Below are 16,514 nucleotides of genomic sequence, written 5' to 3'. Positions count from 1 at the left end.
AGCGGGGCTGGTGCTGGCGGTCCTTCATTGCCCAGCGGGCCTGGTGCTGGCAGTGGCCTCCTGGCCAGGTGGGCTGGTGCTAGCGGTGGCCTCCTGGCCAGCTGTGCTGGTGCTGGCGGTGGCCTCCTGGCCAGCTGGGCTGGTTCTGGCCTCCTGGGCAGCTCGGCTGGTTCTTGCCTCCTGGGCAGCTGGGCTGGTGCTGGCGGTGACCTCCTGGGCAGCGGGGATGATGGCGGTCTTCTCCGCTGTGCTGCTCTTCCCAGACTTGCCGGGTTTCTTGTGGCCCTTCCCCACCTTGGAAGGTGTCACAGCTGACTCCACACTACCACCTGTACCCCTGGGAGCAGCTTTGGTGGCTGGAGTCTTCCCCCTCTCCCACCGGGCACTGGCCAACTTCTGATGCTTCACAGGTGGGGGACTGTCTGTGCTGTGGCTCCGTGCCACACTGGCTGCTCTGGTGGCCGGTGCACTCCAGATTCCGGTGACTACAGGCGCCACTGGTCCCGGAGATGTTGTGGCTGAGGTGCTAGTTTGGGACCTATGAGACGGACGTGGTGGGGGAGGTGTGGAAAAGAGGTCAAGGTTGGACAGGAAAAGTTTTTTCGACACACTGGGACCGGTAGCTGGAAGGGGTTTGGGAGTGGAGGAAGAGGTGGTGGTTGTAGGAGGTGTACGTTTGGTGACTTTGGGTGAAGGTGCATGCGCTGGAGGCTGTCGTGAGGTGGATGACTGTTGGGTGGGTGTGTGCCTGTGTTTGTGTATCTTGGGAGGGGGCGTCACAGACACACTGGGGGAGGACACAGGGGATGTGTGAATGGTAGTGGGGGTGGTGACTGCACGTGAGCGGGGTGTGGTGGTGGGTGTGCTGGAGAGGGACGTAGTGGCTGTAGAGGTAGTGCATGCAGGTGTGAGTGTAGATGAGTCTGGGAGGGAGGAGGGAGAGGAGGAGGAGGGGGACACAGTGGAGGCAGTGGATGTTGGTGTGTCTGCATGTGTGTGATGCTTGCGTGAGTGCCTGTGAAATGTGTGGTGTTTATGTTTGCCTGAGCTTACCTTGGGTGTTGAGGTGTGTGCATGTTGGTCTGTAGGTGTGCTTGGGATAGGCTGAGGTACAGGTGATTGGGTCAGGGTGGAGGAAGTTGGAGGGGGGAGGCTAGAGACGGGGACGATGGCTGCCATCAGTGCTGAGGCCAGAGTCTGAAAAGCTCGCTGGAGGGCCGCCTGACCCGAATGAATGCCCTCCAGGAATACATTGGTTTGTTGCAACTGCCTCTCTACACCCTGGATGGCATTCAAAATGGTAGACTGCCCAACAGTGAGGGACCTGAGGAGGTCAATGCCCTCCTCGCTGAGGGCAGCAGGGGTGACTGGGGCAGGGCCTGAGGTGCCTGGGGAGAAGGTGATGCCCACCCTCCTGGGTTAACGGGCACGGGGCAAAGGCTGAGGGGCTGCTGGGAGGGCGGTGCTGGTAGGGGGGGTGGCGGCTGTACCTGTAGATGCGGGGGGCACAGATGTTGCCGCCACCACAAGGGAGCTCCCATCAGAGGACGAGTCCGTGTCGTTGGTGTCAGCTCCTGTCCCCGCCGTGGAGCTCCCCTCGCCCTCCGTCCCACTGGTGAATTCAGACTCTGTAGTGTCGCCCTCCAGGGCCATGTGGGATGCAGCTCCCTCGTGCTCCGGTGCCACTGCTCCTCCGCCTGATAATGCTAATGCACACAAGGACAGGGAGACCACAAAAAGTGGGGGGGAAGACAGAAGAAAGACATGTTGAGTGCATGCATTACCGCTACCGTTGGCGGACACAACAGACACAGAAGCTCCCTGAACTACGCCGCGCTCTTGGGCTCCACTGTTCCATTCCTGGGAACCGCGACGGTGTACAACGCCAGCGCAGTTACCTCACATTCCATTGTCCCACTTTACAGGTCAGGCAGCTGCCATTTCAGGGGCCCACATGGCTTTATTTCCAACTGCGTCACACATACCTAGGCCTAGACTCAACACACATACAGGCCACCTTTTGTGTATGATCGGTGTTCTGGGTAAACTGTAGGTACGTACCTGAGTTGTTTGACTCTGTGCTCGCTGTTGTCCTTCATAGGCACCGTCCGCTGGGACATGTGAGGAGATGGCGGCATCCTCCGGTGTACCGACTGTTGGTGGACCTGACGACAATGGAGGAGCGACATTTGATTATCACATACAGGCTTGACTGTGCCACAATCCAGGAACTGTGTACTCAGTTGGAGCCAGACCTGATGTCAGCAATCCGCCATCCCACAGGAATCCCCCATCAAGTGCAGGTGCTGTCAGTTCTCCATTTCCTTGCAAGTGGGACTTTTCAAACAACAGTGGCCATGGCATCAGGGATGTCCCAGCCATTGTTTTCCAACTTATTGTCCAGAGTGTTGTCTGCCCTTCTGAAACACATGTGGAGCTACATCGTTTTCCCTCAGGTGAAGGATTTGCCTACAGTGAAAGGTGATTTCTATGCCCTGGGACACATCCCCAACATCATAGGTACCATTGATGGGACCCATGTGGCTTTGGTCCCCCCCCCAAAGGAGTGAACAGGTGTACAGAAACCGGAAGAGTTATCATTCTATGAATGTACAGATATTATGTTTGGCATGTGAATGCCAAGTTCCCTGGCTCAGTGCATGACGCCTACATCCTGCGGAATAGCAGCATCCCTTATGTGATGGGTCAACTCCAGAGGCACAATGTGTGGCTATTAGGTGAGCACCTGGAGGCAAGTCAGTGGGAAGGGTTGTCTGGGTCTGGGGATATCCCGCCAGGTTAGTGCGTGTCTAACAGTTGTCCCTCACCATTTGCAGGTGACTCTGGTTACCTCAACCTGTCATGGCTACTGACCCCAGTGAGGAATCCCAGGACAAGGGCAGAGGAACGCCACAATGAGGCCCATGGGCGAACTAGGAGGGTGATCGAGCAGACCTTCGGCCTCCTGAAGGCCAGGTTCAGGTGCCTCCATTTGACAGGTGGATCCCTATTCTACTCACCAAAGAAGGTGTGCCAGATCATCGTGGCCTGCTGTATGCTTCATAACTTGGCTTTGCGACGACAGGTGCCTTTTCTGCAGGAGGATGGTCCAAATGGTGGTGTTGTTGTAGCTGTGGAGCCTGTGGACAGTGAAGACGAGGAAGCAGAGGAAGAAGACAGGAACAACAGGGACTCAGTGATACAGCAATATTTCCAGTGAGACGCAGGTAAGAGTACAGACCTGCCTACTACATGTACTTTAACACTACTACCTCTCTACTGTCTGTCGTTTTCACCCAGTGTATGGTCACTGAGTTGTCACTTTCCCTTACGATTTCACAGATGTGGGTCCCACTGTGTGACATCTGCTTAGACTCCTCATGGACTAGGGCTGTGTGACATAGGTATGTTGACATTACAATTGAAAGAGCATTTGGTCACTGTAATTGCTAATACACTATTTCGAAATCACAGACAGACTCCAGATAGTTTTGTGCTTTAAGTGTGTTTATTTAAATACTCAATATTGGAGGGGGAGTGAAATGGTGAGGGTTGATGGCGGAGGAATGTCCATGGCAGAGTCCAGTCTATTAGTCTCACAGGTGCATTGCCCAAATGGGCACAGGAAGTGGAGCTTGGGCAGTTAAAGTATGGACAGGGTGACAAAGTGGGACAGAAGGATGACAATCAGGGTGGTCTCATTTCTTGGCAGGGGACTTGGCATCGTGCTCTGTCTTTGTCCTGGATCTCAGGGACCATTTGCGGGGTGGTTCTCCCTCTGCAGGGGGTGAAGTGCTGGTGTGGTGGCCCTGTGGCAGGGCATCCTGTCCACTAGCGTCGGCGGACGTGGTGGGCAGTTCATCGTCCATGCTAGTGTCAGGGGCCCCTTGTAGGGCCACAGTGTCTCTCCTGGTGTTGAGTACTTCCTTCAGCACCCCTACGATGGTGCTCAGGGTGGAGCTGATGGTTCTGAGTTCCTCCCTGAAACCCAGATACTGTTCCTCCTGCAGGCGCTGGGTCTCCTGAAACTTGGCCAGTACCGTTGCCATTGTCTCCTGGGAGTAGTGGTATGCTCCCATGATGGAGGAGAGGGCCTCGTGGAGAGTGGGTTCCCTTGGTCTGTCCGCCCCCTGTCGCACAGCAGCCCTCCCAGTTCCCCTGTGTTCCTGGGCCTCCGTCCCCTGGACCGTGTGCCCACTACCACGCCCCCCAGGTCCCTGTTATTGTTCGGGTGGTGGGTTATCCTGGGTTCCCTGTAGTGGTGGACACACTGTTGATTGACGTGTCCTGGGGACAGAGGTATGGGCCCGCTGGGTGGGTGCTGTGCTGGTGTTTCCAGATGGGGGGAAGCTCTGTGGTGGCCTGTGACTGAACCGACTGCCCCGAGGTCCCCAATGGGCCGGGCTGGTCATCTAGATCCAGTTGGAAAGAGGTGCTGTCATCACTGTGGGCCTCTTCTGTTGGTGGTGTGGACATGTGTGGACCCTCCTGTCCGGTGACGTTGGGTAGGGGTCCTGCAAGGGTATGAAAGGATGGTTATTACATCTGTGTGTGTCAAGGTGTGCAATGGGAGGGTGACCGTGTACCCCACTGCTTGCATTCCTGTGTGGGACCTTGTGTGAGGATGGTTTAGGGGGTCGTATGGGTATGTGCAGTGGGCATGCTTTAGTGATGGGTGTCCATGCTTTGTTGTTGCATGCTGGGCTTGGTGTTGGGATGGGTGGTTTGTGATGTTGGGACATATGTGAGGAGTTAGGGTGCTGGGGGTGAGGGTGGGGGTATGTGATGGCATGCAGGTAGGGTGGGGGATGTAATAATTAAGATTTGTCTTATCAGAGTCCATTCCTCCACCTACTCCTGCGAGGCCCTCAGGATGCAGTATCGCCAAGACCTGCTTCTCCCATGTTGTTAGTTGTGGGTGAGGAGGTGGGGGTCCGCCGCCAGTCCGCTGAACCGCCAGGTGGTGTCTTGAGACCACGGAAGCACCTTCCCCCGTAGGTCGTTTCACCTCTTCCTGATGTCCTCCCGATTTCTTGGGTGCTGTCCCACTGCGTTGACCCTGTCCACTATTCTTCGCCATAGCTCCATCTTCCTTGCTATTTAGGTGTGCTGCACCTGTGCTCCGAATAGCTGTGGCTCTACCCGGACGATTTCCTCCACCATGACCCTGTGCTCCTCCTCTGAGAACCTGGGGTGTCTTTGCCATGCCATGGGGTGGTGTAGGTGATGTGTGGGGTGGAGTGTGTGATGTTAAGTGTGCTGATATGTAGTGGTGTGTTGTGTGAGGTGCGTGGAAGTTCTGTGGGTGATGGTGTTGTGTGCCTGTGGATGCTGTTGTTCTTCCTGTTGGTGTCTCTCTCTGGCCTTCTTTTGGAATTTTTGGTCGTGGGGGGTTGTGGGTGATGTGGGTGTGTGTTTTATATTGTGATGGGTGTGTGGGAGTGGTGTGTGTATGTGTATCAGGTGTGTGTATTTTGAATTGTCCAATGTAGCTGTGTTTTGTAAGAGTGTGTGTATTTTGTACCGCCAATGGAATACCGTAGTTGAAAGACCGCCGCGTGGATTCATGTGTCGTGATAGTGTGGGCATATTTCTGTTGGTGTGACGGTGGAGGTTTTGTTTTCGGCAGTTTATCACTGACCTTTGGTGTGGCGGACTTGTGTGGGTGTCTGAATTTTGACGGATTCCGAAATGTGGGTCATAATAGCTGTGGTGGAATTCCGCGGGCGCGGCGGTGTGTTGGCGGTCTTCTGCATGGCGGTAAGCGGCTTTTACCACCAGGGTTGTAATGACCACCGTAGTCACTTTGCTCAGTGACTTACTGATTTTACTTAAACCATCCTTGCCCTTATATTGCCCGTTTACACTTTACCTCCTTATGAGGGAAGTGCCCCCTTTTACCCGACTTGCTGAATTCCTGGCTGATGGCGAATCAACTGATGTCCTGAGGACGAAGACTGAACCTGAGTGCTGATCTAATACGGAGGTTAACTATATGACAATGAAATTGTGATTGTCTGTTTGCTTTTCCTTTCTAGGTACCAACTGCTTCTCTTTTGACAGAGACCCTAGTTAGATGTTTTCCAAATTGGTGTTGATAAATTGTTTTTGTATGAAGCCCAACATGCCAATGCTAATTCGAGGTTAGTTAAGAGGGTTCACTAAACTGACGCAAATAGACAAATTACTGAATCCATGCTTTGTTGAATAATGCGCTCATGTTACTCTGCTAAGGATGACCTATGTTGACGCTGTGTTATGTTCTGATATTTGTGATTCTTGCTTTGATGAAATCTTATCAGAGTTGCCATATTGTGACTATGCTAATGTGTTTCTTGGTTTTGAGATTAATAAACTTGCTAGTAGAATTGTAATTAATAGGGGAATAAACGTCACTAAAATCATACTAAACTGTGTGTGGTTATTCATGACTGCAAGGTCATGGTGGTTTTTGAGTTTTATTAATGTCTTTGACTAAGTTGAATTGTTTTATTCTGGTGAATATTGATGACATTATTGACATGCTGATTGGTTATCTCGTCCTAAGGTGTCTTCATTCAGGGACAAAAGCTTCATTGGCCTAAAACGAGTCCCCAAGTGAATAAATTGGTCATAAAGGGACACGATAGCAACACTACAAGATGTCATGTCAGCAATCCAGGACATGTGGACATCACTGGAAACGAAGGTTGATTGAGTAGGGGTGGATCTGAACTTGGTGCTCGCTGACCTCCGAAAGCTAATAGACAGTCACACACCTAGAGAAATCGGCAGAGAAGACTGCTTTTGGGGTTGGCCAGCTTGGTTGGTGAAGTGGTGCTCCGCAGGATGACTGAACTGCAGGCCTGGGCGTAGGACCTGGAGGAATGTACTCACAGGAACAACATATGTCTGGTGGGTCTTTCTGAAAAAAATGGAGGGTGAATGTTTTGAAGTATAAGAATACTAGAGGAACAGGGAGATTTCAAAATGGTGCAGTGCACATCCTTCCATAGTTAAGTACATATAAAGAGGGTACACTGTTCCACAGGGAAAACCACAGGTCGAACGTGCACTCTTAAAAGTAGAAGTCAGGGCCCTCACACACCCAATGGATGTCATGCTTCATCATAGAGCCTGCTCCTCGTCGAGCTGGCACTGCAATGTCCAATGGACCCCTCAAGGTTTTTTTTGCCAGAGATCTTTTTAAATGTGTGCCGTGGATGAGCGTAGGTCTAGATGCAGACCTAAGAGGAGAAGTGAAAAGCTGGAGAGGGTGAATTAAAATTGGCGCTAGACCCTACCATCAGTATGTTTATTCTACGCAAGGGGTCTAGGTCAAGGTTAAAAACAAGGGGAGCGATAAAGAAAACAATGTTTCTCCACTCTACCAAAACAGAAGTGGGAAAAATGAAAAATTAATCTGTCAACCCTAAATGATGGTCGACATGTTTCACACCTATATTGTTCACGTGGATCAGTCTGCGTTTCATCAGGACCAAAAAATAAAAAAACCCTAAGCTTTATTAAAAAACTCAAGTGAGTGTAAAGTATGTGAAAGGAATAAAACTTACATAAAGAGCTACGCAAAAAACCTTAATAGGTTTGGACCTGCGGAAACAAGAGAGGAGAGAAAAATATATGGTTACTTGTGTCACAAAATCAACATACAAATAGTGCAATGACACTAAGTAGTTACATGCACACATGCTATGAGTCGAAATGTGATCCTGACTTGTCATAAACCCTCCAACTCCATGTGTAAATAACCATGAAAAGCTGAAGCAAATGAGTTCGGGATCTTACCCTCCTTTATCAGGGAATGGGCACCTTGGGAAAATACGAGCCGAGGGACTACCGTGTCCCTGAAATAGACAAAAACTAAAAACCTGAAAGAATGTATGTTATGTAGCAGAATTGCTATAAATGACAAGACACATGGGAGATGTATAATTGCCTCTCTATATATGCATTATATCAAAAAAGCAGAAACTGCCGTCCTAAGAGGGAACACACTGGGTACATATAGGAGATAAATAATCTCTTGTATCGAACCCACTGGGTAGGCGGGTCAGTCATAAGGGTGCATTGTAAATACCATAGCACATGTAGAGTGTCAAAATAATATTAGCTGCCATCCACAATACAGACCTTGTAAGGTGAACAGATGGTAGGAGTGACCCACTGTTAGTCTGGGGGATGAGAATAGGGAACTCAATAGACAGCACATTGACCTAAGAGAGCAAGTGCCAAACAGTAAAAGAACATGTTTAAAAAAAACTGTGGTACTGTGGAAATGGACCATGAGTACAGGCAGATCATGAATAGGAAGCTCACACATGAGCGGGTTCCCATGAGCAACAAATCAGACATAGCATAAAAGAGAAACAGAAAGATAACCTAGGTTGGTTATCGATTGAACACACCAAGGCATACCAGGTGCCCGCAACCCCCAAAATAAAAGGGTTTCAGGAATCTCCGAGGATGTATGTTTGTCACAGGCGGGGTATCAAAAATGGGGAAATATCTGGTTAACTGGCCTAAGAGTGCAGTGCATAAAAGAGACTCAAAAAAGTAAATCCCACTCATTAGCCAGAATTGAGAGTGAAGGGAACGAGGCTTACAATCGGGCATGTTAGCTCAGCAGAGCAGGTGCCGCTAAAAGGGAAAACATGGTTTAGGAGAGAAATCGTTATACTTACAGTTGTCCAGCATAGCCCCTACACCAAGACCTCCCCGGCAGCCACAAACCCAGAAGTAAAGGGGTTGGGTATGCCGCCGGGTATAAGTGTGAGTCGCGGGCAGGGCGGTCAATTGGAGGCAACATCTGAACTGGAAAATCGCGAGCGGGAGGAGCGGAGCTGGCCAATTTTAGAAACAGAAAGAGGACTCGTAACAATGTCCCAACAGAGCGCTTGCTCGTCGATAACTCACCAGAGCCTTTGCTCATGGACAGAGGATGATGTAATATCGGACAGGGAGGCCAAGGAGTGCATGGGGTAGCTCGAAGACGCTGATAAGTGTCTGGAAAGCAGGATTAAAATGGTCACAAGAGCAGAGTGAGAAACATGACTCTATTTGCTACAATGACAATAAATCTGCCATGTGCCATAATGAAAATGGAGGTAAAAAAACACATGATACACCAATTTCTAATTAAATAAAGAGAATATATTATATATCATGATGTGATTGTATAAGGACATATACTAATGTTACTGAAAGTAACATGCTTAGAATGATGTGTAATGTAATCGATGATTACAGAAATATTCTACGTCAAAATAAAGAGGTAGAGGGTCATATATTGTTGAAACAATCATGTCAAGGGGAGGTACATGTCTAGTTAAGGTGGGTCGCTAAGTGATTTAATGAAACTCCCACAAGTCTTTATGTGCTTTACGGCTGAAAGTTCATCCATTTTATATTATCATTTCAGTCCAATAATTGAGCTTAAACACCCAACGTTGTTCCCTCTCTAGTAGGGTTTTTGGGCTTTTCATCAGGTGATTGGTTGCCTCAATGATTACCCACCATAGGTCGTCTGGAGTGTGTCTTTTTTTAATAAAATGTACACTCAATTTGGATGTGGATCGTACACACCTGATATTGCTACAGTGTTCATCAATCCTAGCTTTTACTGGTCTTGTTGTCTTCCCTCTGTTGCGTAAGTTACAGGGGCATATAATCATATATAAACAGTTGCGAGTGTTACAGTTGGTATGTTTTTGAAGTAGCCACCTCCCTATTTTTTCTAGATCTAGGTAATCGGCTTGTCTAATCAGTGGACATACGTTGCAGTTACCACAGGGATGGTGACCTTGTACCGGTGGGAGTTGCCATAGTGTGGTCTGTCTAGATTCCGAATAGATAGTTTTTGGCCGGCAAACAAGGGTTTGGATAGTTCTTCTCCACCACTTCTAAGAGTAGACCATTGTTTGTTGACAATCAAGTTGAGTCAAAATAACTTTATTCGGCTTATCAAAAAAATCATGAAAGTATACAAAAAAATAGTCAATTAAAAATGATACAAAATTACAGTTTTGTGATCTAATCAGAAGGCCTCAACCAGCATAACCTGACCAACACTAAAAATATATTTCTTGTACCAAAACTGTATTAAAGGTCATCCGGTTAATTCTCTGTATATACAACAATAATTAAACACTGTATCAAAAATACATTCATATCATAAAATTATAGGAGTACTGTGTAAAATATTAAAATCCTTCTAATGTGCTTAGACGTATAATATTCCGATTTCATCGTCTATTTCAAATTTAACATTTACCCCCCAAAAAAACCATGCTCGGTCAAATCTCCAAGCTCAACTGGGGGACATAACCGCATAAAGTGCATATATATATATATATATATATATATATATATATATATATATATATATATATATATATATATCAACACTTAATACGCCATTTCCTCACCGTGCCTGAACGCCAACGGTGCCAGGATTTGACGCGCGCCACCACGTCTAACATCAAAACGATACCTTAAAGATTCATTAAGGCAACCAGCACTCAGCGAATGAAAAAACAAAGGTTTAATTAAACAAAACAGGAACGCATTTCGGCGTTACCGCCTTCATCAACCTGCGGGCCGCCATTTTGGCCCCCTTTATATACCATGTGATGTTAAAAACAACTAATTTTAATCAGTTCACTTAAAGCAACACAATAAATGTAAAATACAATACATGAAAAAAACTGCAAATTAGTCAATTAAATTAAGACAATGCATAAATGAAAATTAATGAATAAACAGTATCTGTGAAAATTTCCACCTAATTTGAACTCAGTTGAAGAAAATATATCTTTTAAATTTAAAGAAATATATGCCCATTTACATTCAATGGTTCACATTGAGTCTCATACTTAATCTATTTACCAACAATGTGAACTAATAATAAGGCAACAATAAGCAAAAAATAATAATAAAATCTTTCAATTATCTGATCTATGGAGATTTAACTAACCTGATGCAGACTTTTTGGAAGGAGAAACATATTACAAATGTGTTCTAGATATTCCTGCAATAATTCAATACTGTGTTTTCAGCTGTTAAATTATTTATAAAAAACTCCTTAGTTCAAATGTATGTATAGTTCCTCACTTGAATTTAACCCCACTGGTTCTCTTGAATCTAATGCCAGTATGTATCTGGACTCTAATTTTCTCAGATTTTTCTCCCTGTCACCTCCGCGAATGTCTTTTCTTATCCCATCTATTACACTATATTTCACATCTTCCACTCGTCTGCCATGAAACTCGTGTACTTGTCGAGCAAGCAGGTAGGTCTCATCTTTATTAACGATTGCTCTGAGATGTTGTAATATCCTTTTGTGTACTTGTAGTTTGGTACTTCCTACATATAACTTAGGACAACTGCATTTCAAAATATAGATAACGTATTCACTCTTGCAATCATATCTACCTTTAATGGTGTGTACTGTTCTATGTCCTTGCATAATGGTTTTGATGTTTTCCCCATTCTTACATGCCTTACATTTTGCACATTTATAGAATCCATCTTGTGATTTAAACCAACTGGTTTTAGAGGTTTTACATTGTCTCACATCACTTTTCACCAGTATGTCTCTCATGGATGTCCCTTTCTTATATGTTATCACCGGCCTGTTCTTTAATTCAGTACCTATAACAGGATCACTTTTTAGCATGTGCCAATGTTTCTGTAACAATCTTCTTATAGATACATGAGCAGTGTTAAAGGTGGTTATAAATCTCACATTTCCAGTATCTTTGTGTTTATAATTTTTCTTTACGCCCGATAAGTTACCCTTCATATCTGTGGGGAATAACAGTTTGTCCCTAGTGCGGGATTCAACTCTTTTAGCATTTTTTTCTAAAATCTTGCTAGAATATCCCCTCTGTCTCAATCTCTCTATCATATTTTCCTGAACTTTTGAATATTCTTGTTCCTTGCTACAAATCCTTTTAGCTCTCAACAGCTCTCCAAAGGGGATATTATTTTTCAACGACTGTGGATGGTGACTTCTGGCATGTAAGATACTATTTCCTGCTGTGGCTTTCCTGAATAATGTTGTCTCGATTTTATTGTCTACTATATTTACTTTAATATCAAGGAATTCGATTTCTTGTCTTTCAACTTTTCCAGTGAATCTCAAATTACATTCATTAATATTGATTTCTTTGATAAAATTATTGGCAGTGGTTGAGTCTCCTTTCCAAATTACAAAAATATCATCTGTATACCTAAGCCACATGATAATATTGTCATTCCATTTATCTAACGGGAAGTTGTTTAAAATCTGTTCCTCCCACCAACCCATAAATAAGTTGGCATAACTGGGAGCAAAACAGGTTCCCATTGCTGTACCGCATTGCTGTTCAAATATCTCATTATTGAAATAAAACATATTGGGGGTCATTCTGACCCTGGCGGCCGGTGGCCGCCAGGGCCACCGACCACGGGAGCACCGCCAACAGGCTGGCGGTGCTCCCGAGGGCATTCTGACCGCGGCGGTTCAGCCGCGGTCAGAAAGGGTAAACCGGCGGTCTCCCGCCGGTTTACCACTGCCTGTTGGAATCCTCCAAGGCGGCGCAGCTTGCTGCGCCGCCGAGGGGATTCTGACACCCCCTACCGCCATCCTGTTCCTGGCGGTTCGCCCGCCAGGAACAGGATGGCGGTAGGGGGTGTCACGGGGCCCCTGTAAGAGGGCCCGCTTGTATTTCACTGTCTGCTTAGCAGACAGTGAAATATGCGACGGGTGCAGTAGCACCCGTCGCACCTTCCTACTCCGCCGGCTCGATTACGAGCCCGCTTCATCGTGGGAAGAACGTTTTCCCCTGGGCTGGCGGGCGGCCTTTTGGAGGCCGCCCGCCAGCCCAGGGGAAAACTCAAAATACCCACCGCGGTCTTCCGACCGCGGTACGGTATTTTGGCGGCTCCCGCCGGGCGCGCGGTGACCGCGCCCGGCGGGAGTCAGAATGACCCCCATTGTGTTGTAGGCACCATTGTATCATTTTACTCAACATTCTACTGTGATGATAAAAGTTGATGGATCTCATTCTTAAAAAGTACTCAACCGCCTGCACTCCCAAACTATGTGGAATGCTTGTGTGTAATGCTGTCACATCTAGTGTCATCAAGAGAAATTCACTTTCCCAACTTACATCAAAAATCCTTCTTAGAAAATCACTACTGTCCTGCAGATAAGAAGATAAATTTCTGACTAACGGTTGTAAAAACGTGTCTATGTACTGTGATACAAATTCAAATAAACTTCCTTTGATAGACACTATGGGTCTCCCTGGTGGTTTAAGTGCATTTGTATGAATTTTGGGTATCAAATAGAACACAGGTACTTTAGGGAAATCTACTTTGAGAAACCCATACTCTTGTTCACTGATGAGACCTCTGTCTCTCCATTGTATCAATTCTAAATCAAATTGTACTTTTACATTATCAACATGCTCCAAATCAATTCTTTTGTAACACTTTGTGTCATTCAACTGTTTATAAGCTTCTTCCGTGTATTGCTGTATATACCAAATTACAATATTTCCTCCTTTATCAGAACCTCTCACAACAATTTCTGAATTCTTAGACAGTTTGTTCAATGTCTTGTAATATCCACTATTCTCTGTTTTTGTTTTTTTCAGCAACTACGCCCTAAGGGTCTTAAATCCTTTAATTACAGTGTCTGAAAATTGATCAATCATATCTCCACTAGGTGATGAAACAGTTCTAGACTTAGGCTTGAGGCCTGATGTCCCTTCTCTATCCAAACACACACCCTCTAACTCCAGTCTGCTGATTACTTGTTCTTCATCCAGTTTCTCCATAGAACTGTCTTCCAACTCCCATAGATCTCTCATTAACATCACATCTTCGATTAATAACTTGTGACTCTTTTGACTCTCCATGTTTGTGCTTATCCCTTCAATAATATCTCCCTGAGGTAACATCCTCTTTTTTTAGGCTGTATGAATTTATAACAGTTTTAATTTCTGTATAAATAAAAACAGATCTATGCGACTTTGTACATAATCAAAATTGTTGGGTTGGCAGTAAGAGAGGCCTAACGATAGATTCTTTTTATCCTCTTCATCTAATGTGATGTCTGACAGATTGACCACCGTTTTATCATCTGTCAATACCGTTTGTTGCTTCGGGTCACTTTTCCTCCTTCGTCGCTCTGCGTTTCTTTTGCCCCCTCGTCTCTTCTGCCTCTGCCTCTTCCTCTTACTCTGGTTCCTCCCCACCAGGGTCTATGGTTTGTTCTTCGATCTTTCCTTAAAAAATCAAACTCCTCTTGTAATGAAGTATGGGTCCTTATTCGTGACGATTCTTCAAAGTCAGTATCAGAACTCTCACTCCTCCCTACATTGGATGTCTTCCTCTCAGTACTGTAAATTTTACCAACTGACTCCTTCCCTTTTTGTTGTCTCCAATAATCAAATTTCCTTGTAAATGTATATATTTGTCCTGTCTCATAATCAAATGCATCTCTGTTGAATTTGCGTGACTTTTTTAGAATGATTTCCTCCTCAATTTTGGCTAATCATTCTTCCATAACGTTGTTCAATGATTCAACCTGTTTCTTATCAGGAAACGCCTCAACTTGTTTGGTAATGTTGTCAATTTTCTCTATTACTGTCTCTCTCTCTATTTGAGCATACATGATTAATATTTTCACGATTCCTGCAGAGCTAGCTGCATTATGGGCTGCCTATTCTTTTAAAAGTTCAGGATTGGGATCATCATAGGTAGGCATAATAAAAATCCTTAGTCCCCTGGGTACTCTATCTACTTCAAAGTACTTATTGAGAGATTCACACTCCCACCATTTGTTTAATTCCTTCTATTTTAATCTTTCTAATTCTTTAAATGTGCCATAAATGTCTGATTTTCCTCCTGTAGATTCCCCCCTGGTTGTTTGAGTCTTCTCATTAGTAACATATTTGGAGAAAGCTAGTTCTGCTCTAAATTTTCTGTTTTCATAAACATTTGCGACTTTGTTAGCCATTTGTTACTCTCAGCGTGAAATACAACGTTGCCAAATCTGCATGAACCTAAATGTCAACAGACTCCTCCTTTCACACTGTCTTACTCTCAGCGCATGGTTACAATGTTGCCAAATCTCCGTGAACTAAAATGTCAGCAAACTCTTCATTTGATCATTCGTGCGCCGTTAATATTTCATGAAGCTTTTCTGTTGATTCAAACATGTATACAGCGCTTGCCTCCGCTTTTGTTGAAATGAAGACAGAACAACGCTTACCGCTCACGGCGTCCGTCAGCTTCGGCGTCCTCCGACTCCGCGCAGACTTTCCCCAGAGACTGGCTCGATGTTCACAATAATGTCAATAACCGTAGCGGGGGCGGAATGGTAAATAAAGCAACACTTAATACGCCGTTTCCTCGCCTTGCCTGAACGCCAATGGTGCCAGGATTAGACGCGCGCCACCAAGTCTAACATCAAAACGATTCCTTAAAGATCATTAAGGCAACCAGCACTCCGCGAATGAAAAAACAAAGGTTTAATTAAACAAAAGAGGAACGCGTTTCAGCGTTACCGCCTTCAATAGTTCACATTGTTGGTAAATAGATTAAGTATGAGACTCGGTGTGAACCATTGAATGTAAATGGGCATATATTTCTTTAAATTTAAAAGATATATTTTTTCAACCGAGTTCAAATTAGGTGGAAATTTTCACAGATACTATTTATTCATGAATTTTCATTTTCATTTTCATTTATGCATTGTCTTAATTTAATTTACTCATTTGCCTTTTTTTCATGTATTGTATTTTACATTTATTGTGTTGCTTTAAGTGAACTGATTGAAATTAGTTGTTTTTAACATCACATGGTATATAAAGGGGGCCAAAATGGCGGCCCGCAGGTTGATGAAGGCGGTAACCCCGAAACGTGTTCCTGTTTTGTTTAATTAAACCTTTGTTTTTTCATTCGCGGAGTGCTGGTTGCCTTAATGTATCGTTTTTATATATATATATATATATATATATATATATATATATATATATATATTTATAATTAACAAGTCATTAAAAGTCTAAATAGGGAAACTAATGATAACAAAAACATAAAATACAATCATAAGTGAGGGTACACCAATTAATTGCCTACTAGTCATCCCCCATTGTTCTCCTACTGCAGACAGCATATTTTAAAAAACTACACCCCAATACAGACATCTGTGTTGCCTAACAGCTGAAGAAAAGTTAGAGCCTCTTTACACATTCGAATAGCTGATTTTCTTAACAAGGGTTTAAGGTATGTCTGAAAAAGTATCCTATAAAAACCACACAAAAAATAAAATGCAGTAGGGATAGTTTTGCGCCACCATTGCACGGATAAGGTGGCAACAAAGTCCCCCACACATCATTTCTATCATTAAAACAGAGTAGTCGCCATACAGTACCTGACCTAAATCTAAAAAAGTATGATCTTTCCCATCTTGATAACTCTAACAAAAGATACAAGGGCATATCACCAACCACCAGGTTGAA

The sequence above is a fragment of the Pleurodeles waltl genome, chromosome 1_2 (assembly GCF_031143425.1).
Source record: "Pleurodeles waltl isolate 20211129_DDA chromosome 1_2, aPleWal1.hap1.20221129, whole genome shotgun sequence".
Classification (NCBI taxonomy): Eukaryota; Metazoa; Chordata; class Amphibia; order Caudata; family Salamandridae; genus Pleurodeles; species Pleurodeles waltl.
Note: the sequence above shows the minus strand (reverse complement) of the source record.